General features: G+C 39.1%; 1 protein-coding gene and 1 long non-coding RNA gene across 17 annotated transcripts in view; both read left to right on the plus strand.

Moving 5' to 3' along the window:
- Window positions 1-22,527, plus strand: part of CADM1 (cell adhesion molecule 1) — a 325,518-nt gene that overhangs the window by 143,638 nt on the left and 159,353 nt on the right. The gene's annotated exons all lie outside the window — the stretch shown is intronic.
- LOC112671299 (uncharacterized) lies at window positions 8,947-22,266 on the plus strand. Its single transcript, XR_004816246.2, has 2 exons — window positions 8,947-9,087; window positions 22,090-22,266. It is a non-coding gene; the product is annotated as an uncharacterized LOC112671299 (long non-coding RNA).

Consider the following 22,527-nt stretch of genomic DNA (forward strand, 5'->3'; position numbering starts at 1 on the left):
AAAAAAAACCTATACTTTTTACATTTTACATTCACCTCTCAGAACATTTAATGATACCAGTTAATGATGATATCTAAAAAGCCCACCAGCTGCTTGAAATGGCTGCAAATTTTTGCCATGTACTGGTATTAAAGTGGTTTGAACTCTTTGGAAAAATTGGTGTAACATTAAGTACCGAGATTTCAAATTCCCAGATTAGAAGATTTTTAAGTCAGGAGGAAATTTAGTAAAAATTCAAGGCCTTAAAAGGAAATGTTAATAGAAAAACAAAAACAAAAATACTGTAAAAAATAGGATTTTCCCCCACCCCCAAGTTAGGTTAAGAAAAAAAAATGCAACCAACCCCAACCCATCCCCAATATTTCTCCAGTTGTTTTCCAGATCTTGGCAATCAGAGTTGTGTGGGTGGAAGGACCTTCTTTGGTCCTTGGCCACAGATGGATTTGAGCTGTGTGACCTTGGGTAAATTACACATTCTCTGTGCCTTGTTTCTTAATTTGAAATCAAGGAATGATCGTGCTTAACTTGTGGACTCGAGGAGCTCCAATAATGATTAGCATAATGATGGCACATAGTGGGTCCTCAGTGAATGATAAATTTCCTTGATTGTTTTATCAGTTAACCATCTTCAATATTTTTTGAAGTTTTTCTTCACACCAGATTATGGTATTAGCCCCTTAACCAGTTTCCTTGACATCTTTCATTCTTTTTTTGCTTCCAGGTCAGCTTAGATATTGCTTCCAGATTAAATCCTTATTAGTTATTTACTATGCTAGACACTAGGCTTTTTTTTGTTGTGTCTGTAGTTTAAAACAAAGAGTCCATCACTGCTTTGGACCCACAGAATAGAACTGACTTAGGTTGGTAGTCTATCACCATAGCCTGGTTTTCTAGCCTTCTCTCCCATTTCCCTTCATGTACTTTAAAATCCTTACAAATTGAATACTCTGTTCTTCCTAGTTATTAAGAATTGGGATGAGATCTTCAAGCACCCAAGAAGGCTTACACTCTGTCCTGCCACTCTCCCCACTCAGCATGCTCTTTTCCCAGTGCAGGAAGGAGCAAAATGGGAATCTACATTCAAGACCCCATTGGAGACCTTTCAGAGAAACTGGATCAGGTCATGGGGTTAGGCTTGAGCCAAGGGATGCTTTCAATTCTTCTGTCTATTCCAAATCTTAATCCAGGGACCTTAGTGCCTTTTGGCAAATGACACTGAAGACATACTGAGAAGCAAAAAGTTTGGGGCTTGCTAAGAACAAGTGCTGAACCTCTGGAGCTAAATGATGCTGCCCACTTGTAACCCCCCTCGACTCTGTGCTCTTGTGATAGGTTAAAGACAAACCTTTCTTGGAGATGAGCTGGGTGGTATCTGGGAAGGCAGTGGACAAAGTTGGATGACATGGAGAAAATGAGGTAAAAGTTCCACTCTCCCTACTCCTGCTATGTCACCTGAGCTGGTAATTGTTAATCTTTGTTATATTCTCTTAAAATTTACTGTAGCTCATGTGCCCCTCAGAATATCTTCTAAATTCACTTTTTCCTTATCAGCCCAAAATTAAGTTGTTTGTATTCATTTTTTTAAAAGATTTTTTTTTTTAAAAGATTTTATTTATTTGACAGAGAGAGAGAGAGAGAGCACACATGCACACACAAGCAGGGGGAGCAGCAGGCAGGGGGAGAGGGAGAAGCAGGCTCCCCTCCCCACTGAGGCAGAGTTCTGGGCTCCATCCCAGGATCATGACCTGAGCCAAAGACACTTTACTGACTGAGCCACCCAGGTGTCCCTGTTTGTATTCATTTTTATCATTGATACATAATCCATTCATATTATGGTAAATATAACTTCCAAACTTCTGTTTTTAATTATCTTTTTTTTTGCTTGCATTTTAGTTAGTTAAGTAAGCATCAATTCAGTGCCTATTGCTTGGGAGGTACCAAACTCAGTGCTGGAGATCTACAGTATCAGGCCTGGCTTCCAGTTCTCGAAAAAATTAAGGTCTGCAAACATATAAACAGAAGAGGGGTTTGTTATTTCAAAAAAAATAAAAGTGACTGATGAGGCTGTAAAGTTTGTCGCTGGCCAGGAGATTGTGGCCTTGGCACACCATATTAAGGAGCTTGCATTTTGTCTGGTAAGAGCGAGAGCCTGCCAAAGGATTTTAACCAGAAGTGTGCCTGGTTCACGCTTGCATTTTAGGAAGGTCACACTGGGAGTTTTATGGAAGATGGATTTAAGTGAGGCAATATTGGAAGAAGGGAGACCAAGACTGAGACTGTTACAAAGATCCAAAGAAAATGGGGCCAAACTGGAGCAGATCGTCAGGACCACAAGTGTACAGAGAGGGGTCTGAGAAACACAGACAAAAGTGACACGATTTGAAGATAACTAAATTTTTGGCTCCTTTGAGTGGATACTACTGATAAAGGAAACATGGAGCAGGTTTGTGAGGGAAAATGATAAAAGTTTTATGATGTTTTTCCTGAATTCTAAGTTTCTTGAGGCCTCAGCATTTTTCCCTTGGTCTGTCAATCCATTCATCTATGGGTCCAACGTTTTTGGGGTATATACCACAGACACAGGTGTTGTATATAGTGTGTGAAGGTGTTTTTGCAGTACTCTGCTTATTCTCACCATAGACTTTAGTGGACATCTGTTTGTTGCAGTAATATTTGTTGAATGAATTATGTGAAAAGTGCTCCGAAGGTTATGTGAGAACTATGACTGAATGAGAACATGAGCATATCTGCTGCTGCCCCATCCCTCTGTCACCACCCCCCACTAACCGCAGGGAAGTATGGACAAGATGAGGTTTAAAAGTTACAACGCTGTGTGTTATCAGGATACTTCTATCACTCATATGGCATGTTGAGTAGTTACTGAACTTTGACTTGTGAATGGATAGAAAATTACTAAGAGTTGATTTCAGAAAGAAGATGCATAACAGATCTCACATTTCATTAGCTGAACAAACGGTTATAGAATTGAACTTACATATAAATAGCAGCATGTGGCTGTTTACATTTAAACTTAATTAGTAAAATTAAAACTTCCATTTTACAATCACAGTCACATTCCAAATGCTCAATAGCTACAGGTGGCTAGTGTTTCTGCCATTCCCATTATCACAGAATGTTCTAGAATAGTGTTATTCTAAATAGTAGAGTGTAAGTTAAAAGCACAGAATCTCAAACTGGACTGCTTGGTCTTGGAATCTGGCTGTGCCAGGCACTGGGTGAATGAAATTTACCTCTGTCTTAACTGCAAAATGAGGAGAGGAATACCTATTTCATATGGCGATGTGAGGATTAAACTAATTAATTTGTGTGAGATACTTAGAGTGCACTGTGCCCAGCACTAAACATGTGCTGTGTGTCTGCCCTCCTCCTGCTGCTCCTCTTTTTCTTATGCCTTCTTAGTAGGAAATACATGTTCCTTGACTGTGGAAGAAAAAGGAATTTATTTTTCTCAGTCTCTAATTTATATATGATCTCCCCTCCCCCAAAGATTAGAGCTTCTAGGGGAAAAAATGTTTTCTCCACTTTAGCCAGCACTCTACAAAGCCTGTGACATGTAAATAGAAATGTCAGTTAGATGTGGAAGGCAGACGCTGTTTGGGAAGACATTTATTCATTCTACAGGTGTGCGGGGATGGCTCCTGAAGTGCCGGCCCTGTGTCTGCACGCGATGGGATTAGGGAGCCTCATTCCATGCTGCAAAGCCCCTTACTGGGGATGTTTTGTTATGGGAACTGGGGGCCTTGCATTTGTTTTCATTAGATTCTTTTTTAGACCCTGAAGGTGGTGGCCTTTACAGCTCTGCATATGTACACTTTAGTGTTTGGTGGAATTACTGATGTAAAAGCCTTCTATGACTATTGGGAATGTTAAGAAAGCCTCTTAAAGTACTAGTTCAATCAGATTCCCTGATCTGCTGTCCTGAACTGAAGATGCTCTCTAGGGTTTAAGGGGTTTTGGGGAAGCCATTGGCTTTCCTTCTCTCTGCCTTACCTGTTTCTCTGGCTCTTTGGCCTGGAACTCCAAAGGAGCCCATTCGATTTTATATTACTATTTTGCCTATTTTTGATTTTAAAAAGTTGCTCTATCCAGAGATGTGAGAGAAGAATTTGTTTTCCTTCTGTGGTGAATGGCTTCTTTTTGCCTCCAACAGCCGGATCACGGTGCTATAGTTTGTGTGCATGAAGTTTGAAGTGCTTTCTTTGAGGTCTTAGAGAAGCAAATTCAAAAAGTTTAATTGTTCCCTGCTTGTGATCTTATGGATTTGGGGCCTTTCGATCAGCTTGCCCAGAATAGAAAAACCGTCCTTTAATGACACCAAATACTACTGTGTCCCACTGTAGGACTCCAAGGGGCCATGAATACTTTGGTTTGATGTTGGTACCACGTACAATCAACCACCAATCTGTTGTGAAATCATTCTGTTGTCAGATTTGTAGTTTCCTTTTCAGATAATGGAGCATCTGATTTAGAGCATGAAGGTACATCTTCCTAAGTTTCTCAATGACGGAAAGATATTGAGGAAGAGGGAGAAAAGCCAGATACCGGAGACCAGACAAGTTGGCAGGAAATTGCAAACATGGTGGAATTTCCAGAGCCTTACTTTTTTTTTTTTTTTTAAAGTCATGGATAATTTAAAAAGTACTCGCTTTTACTTTTGTTTGTTTCTTTGCTTGCAACCACGTCTATCTGCCAACCTTTCTAAAATGTCATGATGTAATTATTTTAACAGGCACTGTATGCTCCTTTATTTGGGGGATATTAACCTTTCTAAACAAAAGGAATGTTAATATACACTGGAGACACAACTAATGGGATTTCATTTTTCTTGTTAGGCAAGAAGCTTGATTTTCTTTCTTTCTTTCTTTCTTTCTTTCTTTTTTTTTTTTTTTTTTAACTCCTCGTGAAAGAATGCGGCTAGTGAAGTAATTGCCTTAAGCTAATCCATGATAGCGATTTTAAACGTGACTTTCCAGATCACTTTTATATGGCTTAGAAAGAATAATGTGATTTTCTTGTTTTTGTTTGCTTTAGCTAAACAGTGTTGAAAGATGATATAAATTCAATGAATTCCAAACAAAGAAAATGCTAATTGGTAATGTGCTGAGTTCTTTTAAGGCATGAAATATAGTGTTAAATTCATAAGCATTGTTTAATTTTATATAGATTTAGTTAATTTTTTTAAAGTTAGTATAGGACAGACTCAAAATAAATTATCTGGCTAGCCATTTTCTTAATCACCATGTATTTCTATCTGCAATTTAAATATATATGACCCTGGGACGCCTAGGTGGCTCAGCAGTTTAGGGCCTGACTTTGGCCCAGGGCATGATCCTAGAGTCCCGGGATTGAGTCCCACATTGGGCTCCCTGCATAGACCGTGCTTCTCCCTCTACCTGTATGTATCTCTGCCTGTCTCTCTGTATCTCTCATGAATAAATAAATAAAATCTTTAAAAAAATAAATATAAAAAAAATAAAAATAAAAATAAAAAAATAAATATATATGACCCAGATATGTTGTCCTTTCCATAAAGAATAGTGGTCATAGGCTCTCAGACATGAAGACGATGTGCTTCTAAGATTTTCACAGGGCCCTTCTCACCCTGGTTCTCTCCCTCCCTCTTCCTCTCTTGCCTCCCTCCCTCACCCCCTCCCATGCTGGACCAACTGAACCACTTTCATGCAGTTCCTGTATCACCCTCTGACCAACAGCACACATTCGTGATGGGGTAGCTAGCCTTAGAGCTGGTGAGGCAATGAAACAGATTAGAACTAATTGGTCCACGTGGGTGTCAGGCTCATGACTTTGGCCTTATTATCGAGAAATCTTAGGCCCCAGTTCTGCAGACATGCACAGACTGGATAAAATATGCATCATTAATCCCTTTGCTGATGGGGGGCTTAGAACAACGGGGCGTGGGGAGAGAGGAGAGAATACTGTTGAATTGAACTGTGATCTTCTCTGCCAAGCCCTGGAACAGCTTTCCCTTTAAGCAACAGAGATGACAAGTTTTTGCTATTTTGGATTAGTGAGACAGTATGAAATGGTTTCCCTTTCCTTCCAGGCAAAAATACCAACAGAATCTGCCTTTGGAATGAAAGTGCTAATTTCATTTGGTGACTTTCAGACTTGAAATATGGGCTCAAACAGGAGCCGTGCATTAGTCAGCTCAGGCAATGGAGGTTATTTTTATAGTGCTAATTATTATTTCATGACAGTGATTTACTTTGTGTTGTCTGCCGTTTACACCCCCAACTGGCCATTGTTTGGGGAACCCAATGAGTTGGGCTGTCCTGTTCCTTTTCAACAGATCTTACTGTTTTTATGGGTGGAGATACTTTCCCGCAATAAAGAAGTGGAGCTTTATTGAAGAGAGTCTTGCATATGAAATGTAATCTGGATAAATATTCAAAACTAATAGGTTTATATTTTAGTCTTGATTTTTAAAGTATATTTTTCTGACACCCTAATCGTCTTGCTTTATCTGCATTAAACTTAATCTGTTTTACTAGGATGCAGCTAAATTTTTGTTGCTCACACTGAACTTAGGAAGGAGCAACACATATAGTTAACAAATAAATACAAAATGAAATTTAATATAACCCCTTGATGCGTAAAGGAAGATGAGTGGAAGACAGAGTTGATTGCATGTCTAGAAGCATATCTGCCTGATTTATGCTCTAATTTTAGTACTGAGTTTCCTTTGTAATAGTAAAATGTCACATTAGCATGTCCCTTTTAATAATCTAATATGCTACCAGTGACAATAAATACATGCATCGAGTCTGGCTCAGGGTTTCTCAAACTTGAGAGGCCTGTGACCCTTCCCAGTGTAGTTAAATTGCCCAGATGACCCTCCTGTCATATATTTTTAATTGTAAAGCACTTGAAATTAATCATGTTTTATTTCTTTTTAAATAAGCACCTCAAAGAGCAGTGGTGAGCAGTTTTGCTCACGGCACTTATCCACTCTTAAAGAAAATTAAAGATTGGAAGGGGCCCTGTGTCTCCGTGGCAGCAAAGCCATCTATGTGGGAGAAAACCAAGCAGGCAAGAACTGCATTTACTGCTACTCTACACAGTCCCTTGCCCGTGCACTCAGTGAAAATTGGCATCGGTGAATATAACAAAGTAAAAGCATTTTGAATTATTACCACAAATCTTCAAGTGGTCATAACCTGAGATTTCAAGCATCTCCATGAAGGCTAAGGTTTCCTACAATTTGTATGGTAACTGAGTGCCTTTAATTTAAACTACACTGAGCTAATCTTTAGGAGAATTGGAATCTGCCTCCGAACTAATTATGATTTACAGAAATTGATAATTTGTCTTCTGCATGTGTCTGCAGGAAGAAATTACTATTAAATTTGATTAACGAATGACAGATTTCAGCCCCGCAATTTACTATCTTTATTAGCAAACTTAGAAAACTTCTAATAGTGATCTTTTCAGTCATCTCAACTTTATTCTGGTCAAGTTTACCTGGAAATGACAGATGTGTGTGTCTTTAGAATGACCTACCTTACCCTTAACAAGTAAATCTTGGTGTGGTTTGTCTTTTCAATCCTCAAGTACAACTGAAGCTCTGAAACTAATTTCCCATGATACTTGGAACTTAATAATATGTAATTAACTTCCAAAAATGAATACTCCGTTCTTCTGAACACATCCATGAAGAATTTCCTCAAAATACATATAATTGTATAAAAGGAAGCAGAGCATTATATTAACCTTATTTTTCATGCACCACTTTCTCAAATGTTTTCCTTTCTCTTTAAACAAGTTATAAATTGTGCATAATGGACAATACCATTGGTGAGAGTCGAGCTGTAATGTATGATTGACAGCGTGAATGATTCTGAAACTCAGTTTGGTTGTACATAAAAACTATTGTAGCATGGCAATAAAAGGGAGGGCATTATATTTTCTTCACATGAGTAACATGGTGTGGTTTTTAAAAATATTTTATTGTACATGTTTTTATACAGTTGAAAAAACATAATCTCCTGTGCCCAGCAGCCTCGTAGAATTGTCACCATGGTTAAAAATGCCCTTTCGTATTTTTGTGTCAGGAGAATCTTATCTTCTTCCATGTCAAAAAGGGAAGTTGAACTATTAGCCTTGCAAAGACCCAGAGGTAAAGTTTAATTTTATAATGACATGAAATAAATGCTCTATTATCTAAGTAATAGTTCACCAAAAAGTCTGAAATGGCCTCCTTTCTCAAGAGTGCAGCGTGCGTGTGATGCTAATATTAAAATGGACCTGCCAGATTGAGTGATGGGCGGTGCTAATAACTCCAAGTGGGGAGATGAAAACAACATTGCGCACACCTGCTCTCCGCTTTATGTCGGGTTCATTATGTGATTGAATGGGTGAGCGTCATGGTGAGGGAGTGGAATGAGATGTACTTAAGAAGAAGTGAAGTGTGGGGCTAGGGCCCTGCTGCATTTTGAGTAAACGGGACATCCTTTGTGTAGGAAGTCTGACTATCATTGAGGTTCATCCTGGACCTTTAACTTAATAGTGCAGAAGAAGTTTAGATCATTAATAGCAGTCTGTCCTGGGCAGTGAGGATTGTTTTATTCACCTGCACTCCTGCCTTAGTTCATTGGTGTTGCCTTGAAATTGAATGTTTAGACACTCATTTTGTTGAAATGCCATCCATTTCATTCTGTCTTTGACTTTTTGAATAAATCAATAGATAATTCTTTCTTGACAATGTATGGTCTTATTCTTTAGTAGGCCCATACTTAATCTGATTGGGTAGAAGGAATTAATTCAGGCAGGTCGCTAGCAGGTGTTGCTAGGAATGGTCACTGTTCTAGATTGGAACAGTTTAACAACAAACAAAGCCCAAGAAGCTAAGAACTCAATTGTGGGCAAGCCTGCACAACATATGAGGTATTCTGGGGGGCAGTCCAACTCTGTTTGGCCCAATCTAGGCCTTTCCCTGATATTTATCCCAAAGAAGCCAAGGAAAAGTTGAGTTCCAGAAAGAATGCCGGTCAGCTGTCTATTCATCCTAACAGAAGAGCAGCTTTATGAAATATCTCTCAACAATAGGTTCCTAAAATTATTTAGAGTTGGTTTTGTAACGTATTCTAAAGTTTTACCCCTGTAGGTTAATCCAATTCTGTTTTGGTTGTTTTCATGCTAACATTGCTCCACAGCCTGTAAGCACATAACTTCAGACTATGAGTCAAGCCATGTAATGGGTGGCAAGGTGTGGCAGTGTGAGGTTAGAAGGCCATCAGGGTTGATGCTGAAGCACCTATAGATGTTTGCTGAGGACTACATCTGCCATGTCCTGGACAGCCTGCAGACAGAGGATTTCTGGGAAGTGGACCTTTAAAAAATATATCAGGGTTCACAAGAACAGAAGGGTCCATCAGAGGTTGTCTGGTTTGTTTCAGTGGTAGTGCTCAACAGATAACTGAATCCTTAGACGTACGTGGTACAATGAAGGACATTTGGAGAACCTAGCGAAGAAGATGATTTCGGTTTGTGTTTTCAGATAAACTGTTAGCTGCGTGTACATTTAAAAAAAAATTGAAATGCAAACTAAAATAATTGAGTAAAGAAATGCTTGAACATCTGGGAGGTGAAGCAAGAGGGTTTCCTAGCTGGGTAAGGAGCACCACGGTTAAGCTCTGACAAATGGCACTCCTGCCCCTGGCCTCTATCAACAAAAGTGCTTCCTGGAAACGAACAATAAAACATGCAGGATGTAAACATCAGCCACTTAAGTACTTGCCAGCTCAGTTGTTAGGAATGGAGGTAAAGCGAAAGATTAAAGACAGCTTGACAAAATCCTACACACCATCCAGCTGGGCCTTACGCGTTATGAAATGTGGTAGGGCAGAATGAGGGTGTTTAAAAAAATTATTGCTATTATGCAGCTGGAGGGCGATGGGCTGAGCTGGGAATGTGCCAGAAGAACTTGTGCTGCTTGTGTAGATAAACTTGCAGGACTTCAGCTTTCAACTCCATCCAGGCCTTCCTGTCAGATTCTCTTAACCTTGTCCTGTCCCTTGCTGAGCACTGACATTTTCAGAGCAGAGGAAAATCATGTTAAATTTATGTATGAGGAGGGGGATGTCTGTGTGTATCTCTGGATTCTGGTTTTTAAGTGTTTGGGCTCTTTTGATTAGTTCTTCCCTTGGTTTGTTTTGTAGTCTCAGAAGGGCTTATAACCCAGGGCTGGTTAGGGCTCGCATTTAGATTCCTATGTTCCCTGGTCTGCATGGTGGCAGGAGGCCTTCCTGGCACTTCTACGGGAGAGCCTCATCTCCTACTGCAGACCTGTGGGGCCCCAAAGTAGGTGTGCTGCCGCCGAACCACCTGAGCCTATTTCAACATCTATACAGTGCTGTTTGTGTCGGTTTAATTTATTGGGATTTTTGTCTGAGATTTTGTTAGATGAAAGAAAGCTAAAACTGAGAAATAGCTGACAAGCTCCTCTATTAGAGGATTGAGAGAGGCTGGGAGAGGAAGATTGGGGCCAAGTTGGAGAGGCTCTTGAAGACCTGACAAAGGGGAATATATCTTTATTTTATCTGTATACAGGTGATGGGGAACCACTGAGGATGAGTAAGATGGAGAAAGAGAGATCATGTAAAGAATAGACTGGAGAGATTTGTACCAGAGTCTGGTTACAGGGCTCTTTTGCTAGCCCAGTCATGGTATGAGAACTGGTGTGTATCAGAGTGGCAGTCAACGAAATGGGACACCACGGATGGCAGTTGGGTTTCATCTTGCATCCCAACTCTCATCATTGGCCAGGGCCCCTTGGAATCCACGATGATGAGGATTGTGAAGTTGTGTCTGGGCTCTGTGGGAGGCATCCTGTGGTCACCTAGTGATGTCTCTGTGAATGAGAGGTTAGAGGACAGAGGCACCTCTTCTATGGGTGTGTTGCCCCAGTAGACCATAATCTACAACAGGATCAAAGATGTGTTAGGAATTAATGACAAACCAAAAGTGGAGAATCGGGGTGTCAAATGAGTATGTGATGGCTGATACTTATTCCTGGCTGAACTAACTTAGAACCAGTTCCAAGTGAAGGAGAAATAGCCCGTAAACAGAGCCATGATATTGAAGTTTGGGATTGGGATCAGTGCCAGAGCTTTGGACTAGAGATGATTTGGGTAGATGGGATAGTTGATTTTGTTCTTGCAGTTTGGTTATTGGAGGTTGGGAAGCAGGAGAAGATGGGGGGTAAATTAGTAGAGATCAGCTTGAGTTGGCATATCCATGTTGGTGCTGAACTCTGAATGTGGACATTTTTACATCATGGGTCACATTGCCAGAAGGGGAGGGACCAAGAAGTGAATCTGGGATGAGCATCGGGAGCAGGCAAGTATTTGGGATGCTCAAGCTGAACAACATTTAAATTTTATCAAAACTCCATTGAAGCTTTTTTTTGTTTGTTTTAAAGTCTTACCTAGACTTTACACTGTTTATTAACAGGTAGTTTCAGGGTTGGTGTGAGCGAAGGTTCTTTTCTTTGCGATTTCAGAGATTATATAGACTACAGATGCTAGAAGAAATTCAGTCTGAATTTGTGTTACAGAATAAAAAAACAAGGACTCAGGGAAAGCCAAAACTGGGTTAAGGTTTTGCTCAACATCACAGAGATAGGTGGTACGGTTAGGTCTGAGATTCAGGTCTTGTGATTTTTCTTCTGAGTGCTTTCTTTGTTATTCTATGCTGACTTTTCTAGAATATATCGGATACAGGTAGGAACTTTACGTATAAAAAATAAAGGATAAATGATGTGCATAATCTGATGGAATAATTTGGAGAGGAAGATACTGACACTTCCCAGCTTTTTGCCCTTCACATTTTGCTGCTTCGTTCATATGTTCATAAATATATTTAAACTAGTCTTGAATATTTAGGTCATTTCTAGTGGTTTGCTCTTTTAAGTAGGAAAAGACCGTTAAACATAACTAGACTGCCTAGGTTTCAATCCAAGGGTTACCATTTCTTACTTAGGGGATTTTTGATCAGTTTCCTAAACTCTGTGCCCCAGTTTCCTTATCTGTAAATTGGGGATTATAATGGTGCTTACCTCAGAGGATTCCTGTGAGGGTTATGTGGGGATGGGAAGGGAAAGTATTTAGAACATGTTTTGGTACCTGGCAAGTTCTGTCTAGGGAGAGCACAGACTTTGGAGTCAGACCTTTTGGGTTCACAGTCCAGCCCCATCTCTTACTAGTTGTTTGACTTTGGATATATTTTACCTTCTCCGAGCTTATAGGTAATAATATCTACCTCCTAAGGCAGCTATGACAATTAAGTAAGGTAAGACAAAGTGCTTTCATAATGCATGACTTAAAACACAGACACAATACATGATAATTGTTTTTATTATTACCACAATAATCATTATGGTTATGAATAATGCTATAATGAACATCCATGCACATAAGCCTTTGTATGTCTTTGTGAATGTTTCCTTAGGGTAAATTCTTAGAAGTGGAACTACTATGCCTCCTCTTAACTTTCTAAAATGTCTTTAATAAAAGTCTTTAATAAAGTTTTCTTTACATAAGAAAAAATGACACTTCCATTGAGCTCATTGTAGGTGAAATTTACCAATCTAGGCATAGTAAGCTATACAAAGATGGATGTTCCTCTATCTGTAATGAGCTCATCATCTGGTGTGAGAAATAGATAAAACGTAACCATGATAAAGTATGCAACATGATGCATGTCTTTGAAAAGGAGCAGAGTCCTAGGGAAACATCAGTTGGAGAGGTTAATTTTGGCTAAGGGAAACCCAAGGCTTCAGGAAACAGGTGACAAAAGTGGATATTGAGGATGCATAGTATTTTGATAGGTGGGGGTAGAGAAGGTTATTCTTGACATAGCCATATGGTTGTTTCTGTCTTTGGGGCCATAGGGTTTAAGCATGTGTACTAGCCATTGGCTTTGAACACTTAAGAGACTAATAAGGAGCTTATCTTCTCTCTACTCACTTTTCTCCACCTAGATTCTCCTCATCTTCCCTTAGTCTCCTTCAGGACAGAGACAATTTCTTTTGGATTTCCTCAATTCTCTTAGAAACCTGATACCACATCATGTATTACTTAAGACTGATTTAGGCCAGAATACACATGCAACTCTGTAGTGCATCAAATTGCAACTTAGTCTCTAGGTTCTATATGATTACTTTAATCTGACTTCTCTGAAGAAATGTTAATCTCTTGTTATATTATGATGGCGAGGTTTTGCAAGTATAGACATTTTAATGTAGTCACAATTCTTAAGTTAAAGCCTTTTTAGCTGTTACTTATTCTTTACTGACAGTTATGACAAATGGCTGGCATAATTTGTTTTTGCTTTGTAGATGGGTATAACTGGAGATCTTCTATATTGGCTATGTATTTTTTTATGAATTCATAAAAATTTCAGTCTAGAACATTGGATTAGATGTTAAAGCATTTATGTTGACAAGCAAGAAGTAAATCGTATTCTGATCCAGTTTGTATAATAATGTGCAACCCAATTGACTAAGTTCATGTTGGTTATTTTGCATTGCTCTGAGACTCCAGCTACATGTATGAGAGTTGACAGTCATTTCAGCATGTGTTAGACTTGAACTTCAGAAGGTAAAGGGGTTCTGCTACTCGATTTCTGTTCAAAAGCAGTCAAAAATGGTGGAAGAAAAGGATCCTTCTATAATTCTCTGCCTCACACTGGTAAGTACACAGAGGAACTGAATCCACCATTAACCAATGCTGTGAGCTACTTAGGTTGCTTGTTTCCTTAAAGCTTTCATGTGACAAATTTATAATTTCATGTTATTTCTAGGTCAACAGTTAGATTAATGTTTTATCTCCTGAGCAAAAGCACAGTGTTTCTTTGTAAACTTCGTTATCTTACTCAAACTGAAAATTGCAAAACAAAGAATTTTCTCGTTCTCACATTCCTCAGTGGAGAGCTTTGCTTATAGAAAGGTTATCTTGTGGTTTATTTTATATTCTACTTTACTCTAAATTTTCTGCAGGTGGAATAAATACCCTCTTTAAGGCTTTCAAGTCTTATTAATTAAAGCTAGTTAGTTGTCATTACTGATCATTTACTAACTTTTATTTATTTTTGCTTTGTTAGAGCCCAGCAGGAGGCCTCTTAATTGATCAGAAGATAAGTCTGTCCTGCTCACTAAAACATACCTAGTGGGTAGCCACAGAAAAATCCTCAAGAAATATTGGTTGAATGAATTAATGATTATCTGTCTCTGACCCGGGAGGATATAAATCTAAAAAAGTAGTTTGGAATATGCAGATGATTTCTCTACCAGTCTGAGAGCTGGTAACTTTGGACATTTTTTATTTGAGCTAGTATGATTTTTTTTTTTTTTTTTGGGTAGTGGGGAGTACTGATAGGTTACCAGCTTTTAAGTAGGCATATAAATGTTATTTTTGAAATTCCATATTGCAGACGTTATACCACTGTTTTGTTCTGTTTGCATGGATTGAAAATTTATTTTATTCTGTGACTCTCAGACTATGGGAAATTTGATTTTTTTTAATAGATCCCATGATTCCATAAGTATTATGATTGTTATTTTTTTCCTTTCCACAACTCTACCCTAAAATCCTATTACATTTCAGCAACTACATCAGCCTCATCATTAAAAACTCTTCAGTATAGCCAGTTCTAGCTGTTAGAGAGTTCTTAGATACATTATAAAAAGGATTGTCATAAAGGGCTTTGTACCTCCTCACGGGAACAAAGGAGCTTGCATTTGTGACCAAAGATGCAGTAAGATAATCCTAGATATGACCCAAATGCCATAAAAGCAAAATTGCAACCATAAACCTATGTTATTTTATCTTCGTTTTTATTTAATAGGCATTTCAGGTATGTCAGATATGAATTGTAAGTAGGCACTAGGCTCAGGAGAATTTTTCAGTTATTGAGGGAGGAGGAAATACCCTATCTGAGTGGACTCAGGAATAACCATGTGTGAAGTCCTCTAGTGTTCAGCAGGCACACTAGAGCACTGCTTTTATGACAATTGGGTAGTTTGGGATCCCATTTTTATAATTTGGATGCCTTGGTTTGGGAAGGAAGAGCAGACCTGATAGACTGATTTTAAATTTGTTCTCCCCGGGGCAGCTCGGTGGCTCAGTTGGTTAAGTGTCTGCCGTTGGTTCAGGTCATGATCTCAGGGTCCTGGGATTGAGCCCCCATTGGGCTCCCTGCTCAGTGGGGAGCCTGCTGCTCCCCCTGCTTGTGTGCTGTCTCTGTCAAATAAATAAAATCTTTTTTTTTTTTAAATTTGATTTCAGGTAGTTTAGTGATCTTGTTGGAAATATAGGTAAAAGAGTACCTTACCAATATTTTTTCTGTACCTCTTTTTAATGAAAATATTATGACTCCTAGTTGGATTGGAGAGGTAGCTGACCCAAGAGGGATCAGTGCCTGAGCTCTCTAGTAAAAACTTTGATGCACTTACCCTGTGTGGTTGTGTGAAAGGAAATTCATTCCTTTAGTTTGATGGTTAAGAGACTTGCCAAATGGTTACTAATGCTTTGGTTCTGATGCTCCTTCCTTCATTGCCTTGTATTCTGATACTAACTAGCTGCTTGCATGGCCCTACATCACTGGATAATTGGAAGATGTTAAAAATGAAAACTGAATTCCGAAGTAAGATTAGGGAAGAGGCAAAAAGTAAAAGTGGCCTCTGTGAAGCAGGTGAGACAAAGCTCCATGAAACTGTCATTAGATTATTTGCTCTTTTATTTTTATTTTTTTTAATTTTTATTTATTTATGATAGTCACAGAGAGAGAGAGAGAGAGAGAGAGAGAGAGAGAGAGAGGCAGAGACATAGGCCGAGGGAGAAGCAGGCTCCATGCACCGGGAGCCTGATGTGGGATTCGATCCCGGGTCTCCAGGATCGCGCCCTGGGCCAAAGGCAGGCGCCAAACCGCTGCGCCACCCAGGGATCCCTTATTTGCTCTTTTAATCACAACCTCCTCAGATGACCAGAAAGATGGACCAAAACTCTTTTAAAACAGAAGGTACAGGATTTTATAAAGAGGACATCATTTATAGTTTCCTCCCCCCTCAATATCCATTTTATGTCAAGGAAAGATTGAGGAATCTGGATATTCAGAGAGAAAGCAGAGTGAGATGTCATTGTGTGGTATTTAAGGAGAGTTGCTCTGTGGCACAGACCAGAGGAGGGATGCTGTGACCAATTATGGCATCAGGCGGAGACCGTGCTTCCTGCCCAGCGTGCTCCTGCTCCTGAGCAGCTGCCATTGGTCACTAGGAACCTTCAAAGGGCTTAAGTGATTATACTAGTTGAAAGCATGTTGGGTTCAAGGATTTATAATATTCTTTAAAAGGACAATAAATTCCAGGTTAAACAGAGGGAGTGCCCTAGTGTGTGCCTCGATATTAGCAGTTCTTTAAATCTTTCTCCAAATGGTAATTTCTCTAAAATTTGAGACATAAACATTAGGTAATGGAGTGTCAGGCAAATATTTAAACAGTTTGAATGAATTGATTGCATCCTAGCCCTACTACTTCCTAACTGGGTATCCTTAGGCAATTACTTAAATTTTTCTCTGACTTAATTTTCTCATCTATAAAATGCAGTTAACAACGGCTCCTACCTCTTAGGGTTTTTGTGAGTGCTAAATGAGTTAACATAAGTCAAGTGCTTAGAAAAGCATCTGGCGAATAGTGACACTGTACATGAGTTAGCAGCCACGATGGTAGTGTTCGTGTTGTCATTCCTCTTTCTCTTCCTTCCTCCGGCATTTGTACAAGTGTGGGCTTTCTCCCAATCCAGTCATTCACTCCTTCAGAAGAGCCATTCTTTCAGACCTGTGTTTTATAACCCAAGATCTTACAATCTATTCCTGGCTGGTCGGTATGCCACCAGCTTCGTGAGCGTACGTTATTTCTGACCAGTCTCTGGAAGCAGGACTTCTAAGTTCACCCTCAGTTCAGTAATGGTAATTATTTTTCTCTGGTTATCCCTGAGCTGAGTTATTGCTAGAAGACCCTCTTAGAACATGTTTATCTGTTACAGGTTCCTTAAGAAATAGATTTTAATAAATCATTATTGCAACTCCATGGGGTATTATGAACAACATTTGTGGGCGTTTGGTTTATCTATATAGTATTGTGTTAGAAATTGTGGGGAAGAAGGCAAAAAGATATTACAACTTAGTTGGGAGGATGTAACAAATGCCTCCAAAAGGCTAAGTAGCATTAAGAGGGAACATTAGTAAGGAGCCAAGGGAGAGACGGATAAGGAGACAAGAATGCCTGCCTCCAGTCCTGAGGGAAAAAACATTCATAGAAATATGAAAGGCAGGTCCTCAAAAGACAGTTTTATGTTGAGAAATAATTGAATAGCAAGTTGGTAAGCTAGAGAGAGAATCAATTATATGGGAAGAATGAAATTTGTTAACTGTGAGGTTGAATGTCTACAGCACATCAAATTAACTTTATGTCTCAAGCATTGATTCTACCAACTAAATCTCAATAGGAAGCTCCCTAACTGGTGAACATCATCAAGGCTCTGGTGGCAGGTGCAGATCAAAGCTTCGAGGAACTCCTGGAAACCCTGAAAAAAAGACAGAAACCAGGAACTTCTTCATCAAATCAGGTTTAGACAGATTTGGTTTTAAACTTAGCTACTTACTCACGGTTTTATTTTTTTATTTTTTTAAATATTGTATTTATTTATTCACGAAAGACAGAGAAAGAGAGGCAGAGACACAGGCAGAGAGAGAAACAGGCTCCATGCCGGGAGCCTGACATGGGACTTGATCCTGGGTCTCCGGGATCATGCCCTGGGCTGAAGGCGGCGCTAAGCCACTGAGCCACCTGGGCTGCCCAACTTACTCGCTGTTTTAGTGGATAAGTGAGTTTTCTGAATCGCAATTGCCTCATCTGTAGAAGGGTGATAATAGGAAGGTGGCATCTTTGCAATTTTACAGATAAAATGAGATAATATATTTAAAAGCCTTAAAAATTCAAACATGGGGGGGTGCCTGCCTGGCTCAATCGGAAGAGCATTTGACTCTTGATCTTGGGGTCATGAGTTTGAGGCCCACGTTGGATGTAGAGATGAATAATAATAATAGTAATAATAAAAACTAAACATTCAAGCATGTAATGACTATTTAGTGTTAATAACATGAGGCCTAAATATTAGTGTTTCAACCAGATAGAGGAACTTCAATTTTTTCCCCCTGTGTAAAATGTTAACTATTTAGTGCTCTACTTCTTAAGAGAAAGTTGGAGAAACATGCACACACTTAGTTGTCACCTCACTGCTATGAAATGATAGCGCTTCTAATTAAGGTTTTAAGATCTCTAGCAATCCTTATAGAAATGGACTAGATCGTGAGCTTGCATATCAGGAGACGACTTAAATTTGGTGTCTACTGAATTCATGTTTGGCCCCAATTATTGTATTTTAAAATTTTAAGGTCAGAAGCCAAAAGAATAGGTGTAATTGAAGAGTTAATGAGAAAACTGAATAGGGCCTTAACCAAGCACTTTAGTAATAAAGGTTTTCCTGCCCCCCAATTCTGGTTCTCCTTTTCCTCCAAATCTGCCAGTTAGTTTTATTTATTTATGTTTATTTAAATTTATTTTAATTTATTCACGAGAAACACAGAGAGAGAAAGAGAGAGAGAGAGAGAGAGAGAGGCAGAGACACAGGCAGAGGGAGAAGCAGGCTCCATGCAGGGAGCCCGACGTGGGACTCGATCCCAGGTTTCCAGGATCACGCCCTGGGCTGAAGGTGGTGCTAAACCGCTGAGCCACCCAGGCCTCCCCTGCCACTTAGATTTATTTTTAAATGCTGACATAAATCCATTTCAATTTTCCATGCAACGTAATACAGTGGAAAGAATACAGACTGAACGAAACCCCAAGATGAGTTTCCTCTGTGCTGTTTGCTAGCTTGTGTGATCTTGAGTGAATAATTTCATATTCTTGAGTCTCAAGATGGGGGAGTCAGGATACTTACCCTGTGTATTTCCCAAATATTTAGGACTGAAGGAAATACTCTACTTGAAAGTCTTTTATTAACCCTGAAGTGTGATTCTCAAAGTGTGGTCCATGGGTGTCCTGAGAGCTCAAAGATTCTTTCAGAGGAACACCTGGGTGGCTCAGCGGTTTGGCACTGCCTACAGCCCAGGGCATGATCCTAGAGACCCCGGATAGAGTCCCAAGTCGGGTTCCCTGCATGGAGCCTGCTTCTCCCTCCCTCTGCCTGTGTCTCTGCCTCTCTCTGTGTATCTCTTATGAATAAGTAAATATAATCTTAAAAAAAAAAAAAAAAACTCAGGAAATCCATGAATTTGAAACTTTTCTCATAGTACCAAGATGTCCTCTGCCTTTTTCAGTGTGTTTCTACTGGTGGCACAAAAGCAATGGGTAAAATTGCTGGCACCGTAGCCTGGATCAAGTCAGTTGGCACCAAACTGTCCTAGAAATCATATTCTTGTACTTGGAATAAGGCCCTGATGCAGCAGTAGAAATTGTTAAATTTATTCAGTCTTGACCCGAGTATGGATCATTTGAATAGTCCCTGTGATGAAAGGGGAAGTACATGCAAAGTACTTAATTCTCGGCCAGCCAAAGTATGATGTCTCAAAGAAGAGTCCTTGTGACATTGAGTACAAGCTCAACTATTTGAATGCTTCATGGAACGCCATTTTTACTTGACAGAACCATTAACAAACTAAGGTTCTTCAGACTTGGGTAATAAGCATTATTTAAAAAAAAATTTTTTTTTTGAAAATAAAGCAAGCCTAAGAGATACGAGGGACAGCGTTTATTGTAGATGATAAAATTCTTTTAAATGAAAATAAGAATTTTAGGAAACATGTATCCTCTACTGTGAGCTTAACAGCTTCCTTAATACTTAAAGGCTTTTCTGACAGGGTTGGTGGCGATACTTATGAATGTGATTTATTTATTTTTGTAATAGTGAGATGTGTCCACATTTGGAAGGTCTCTAGAACCCAGTGAACTGTTTTCCAAATAACCAATACATAATGTCAAAAAAAAAAAAAAAAAAAAAAAGCGGGGGAGTGGGGGAGCGGCCCTGGTGGCTCAGCGGTTTAGTGCAGCCTTCAGCCCAGGGCATAATTCTGGAGAATCGAGTCCCACATCTGGCTCCCTGCATGGAGGCTGCTTCTCCCTCTGCCTGTGTCTTTGCCTCTCTCTCTTTCTGTGTCTCTCATGAATAAATAAATATAATCTTTAAAAAGAGAAAAGAAAAAAATAGGCATTCAAGATCCATTCAAATTGCAAAGTAAACCAGTGGATTTTCACGTAGCAGAATATGAAAGTTTTTTGATAAGGCTTCCAATGCCACATTCTAACTGAGCATGACTGTCATATCTTGTTGAGTTTTGGTATAGTATCAAAGAAGAATGTCAATAATTATCCGAAAATACTTCTCCCTTTCCAACTACATGTCTACATGAGGCTGGATTTTCTTCAAATGCTTCAATCAGAACAGTATATCACAACAGATGGAATGAAAAGCAGAAGAATCCAGGTTTTTTTTTTTTTTTTTTTTTTTATTTATTTATTTATTTATTTATTTATTTATTTATTTATTTATATTTAAATTCAGTTTGCCAACATGTAGTATCACACCCAGTGCTCATCATGTGCTTTTTAATGCCCATCACCCAGTTATCCCATTCCCCCACCCCAGGTGTCTTTTATTAAGCCAGACATTAAAGAGATTTGCAAAAATCTCTCAGTGATTGTTTTGCTTAGGAAAATGTGGGGTTTTTTTGCAAAAATATGCTATTTAGATTAACATGTAATGGATTTATTATTATTTTAAGTGGGTTAATAAAAATATGAAAGGTTTTAAATTTTAGTTTCTGATATAAACATTAACAGATATAACCCATATAAACAGAAGCTCTTTGGGGTCCTCAATAACTTTTAAGGGCTTTTAAAGCATCCTGACATCATGAAGTTTGAGAACTTCACTTCTAAAGTGATAAATAAATACTTAACGGTTTTTATGGTTTACCAATGCATCATGTTGCCATCTCGTGACAAAAAAGGGAAATGCAGGTATTTTTGAAGAACTTGACTTTAAGGCCCTGGCAATGCTTTAGAATGACTGCTTTTTGGAAATTGATCATAATAAAAGACCTACTTTCATATTTCTAAGGGATATGTCTTAAGATATGTGTGCCCAAAACACTAATTTTCAGGACATAAGCAAAGAACAGCTGATGAAGTGGTTATTTTCAAAGGCTAACATTGGTTTTAGGCTTATGTTCTCAGGGTAAGAATACATTTTGGTTTTGGTTTCATTATGTGTGTATCCTAGTAGACAGAGCCCCCTCTTATGTGATGTTCCATGCTGTAAAATCGGTGTTTATTACCTGCAATGCTGATAGATGTTTATGGCAGTGTTGTATACTTTGGTGGCATGTCCTTATTACCTGTAATTAAGGTTCAGTTTTTGGTCAGTAATACAAACTCTGGTTATCATAGTCTTCTGAAGGGGAATGTGATCATTTTTGTTTTGGGGGGTTTTTTTGGTGAGGATTTTGTGTGCATGGTCTGGTGACAAACTGGATTTGCTGCCCTCAGGTACTATATTGTGGCAAGATCCTGTGTGATGTGTTCTGTGCAAACATACAGAGTAAGTAGAGTTCCTTACCTTCTAGAACCCTGAGAACTCAAACACAATGTAAATAGGCCCAAACATGCAGAAGGACATATAGACAAAAAGAATGAGCCCAGTGCTGGAAGATGCAGCTGCAAAAAAACAGGCTCATGAATAATGAACATTTATGCTATGGAATAGCTTCAGTGGGCCTGTTTTTGCATCGATGAACTATGTGAAAAGGAAGGAACCTCGCTTCATTTTCATTCAGTTAGAGGAAGGCCCACTGGCCAGTTTTTTTTTTTTTACTCAATTCAACTGATTGTTTTCAAAATAACCTGTTCTTTTCAAACAGTTATGTGTGGAGGGACAGCTGCGCTCAGATGAAATGAGCCCTCCACTCTAACTACTGTACTAATTTTCTGCCTAGATTCACGATGTGCCCAGTGACCCTGCTGATGAATATTTTAGACATCTGCATGAATAATCAGACTGCCCACAGGAGAGCCACTTGCTTGTTTGTGAGGCTGGAAATGCTAGCTGGATGATGCTGACTCGAGTTCTGTGTACCAACGTGAAAATAATAAATACCTAAGTAAATTCTTAATTGGGATTGTCTTTGAGCATCCACGGGTGCTCTGAAACTGGTTGCCAGATTTTACACATAGGGAGATGTGTGTGCTGGTGTTTTGGAGAAAACTAGAGGTTTTACCAGACTCTCCAAAGAAACTGTGACCCCATAAAGACTAAGAAGCACTGGATGCTGCTTTATAGTCTTCAGAGTGCTTCTACATACATTTTTATTTGACCCTCCCAATAGTTCTGAGGGAGACATGGCAGGGATTCTCTCTCCCTGCCCACTTCCTTC

This window comes from Canis lupus, chromosome 5, assembly GCF_003254725.2.
Source record: "Canis lupus dingo isolate Sandy chromosome 5, ASM325472v2, whole genome shotgun sequence".
Classification (NCBI taxonomy): domain Eukaryota; kingdom Metazoa; phylum Chordata; class Mammalia; order Carnivora; family Canidae; genus Canis; species Canis lupus.